This window comes from Pterocles gutturalis, unplaced genomic scaffold, assembly GCF_000699245.1.
Source record: "Pterocles gutturalis isolate BGI_N339 unplaced genomic scaffold, ASM69924v1 scaffold6105, whole genome shotgun sequence".
Classification (NCBI taxonomy): domain Eukaryota; kingdom Metazoa; phylum Chordata; class Aves; order Pterocliformes; family Pteroclidae; genus Pterocles; species Pterocles gutturalis.
This window is the reverse complement of record NW_010138182.1, coordinates 65,843-66,120: the sequence shown is the minus strand read 5'-3', so window position 1 is coordinate 66,120 and position 278 is coordinate 65,843.

Genomic DNA, 278 nt, shown 5'->3' with positions numbered 1-278 from the left:
ACATACACCCAGATATGTGACAATAAGCACAGTATAGTTATGTATTGCTTATGGGAAACCCAGAGGATGAAACAAGGCCATGTCTGTCTGGTACACCAGACTGCCTTCTTTGACTGTCATAGAATATGCCTCCAAGCCAGCACAAAAATCAGATTCCCACGACTGAATATAACTTTTTTTCCCCATTTAACGTGGAACTATAAAGTGGATTCCACAAGAGGGAGCTTGAAAACAAATAATCTTTCATGAAGCAGGCTACTAAACTCTTTACAGAATAA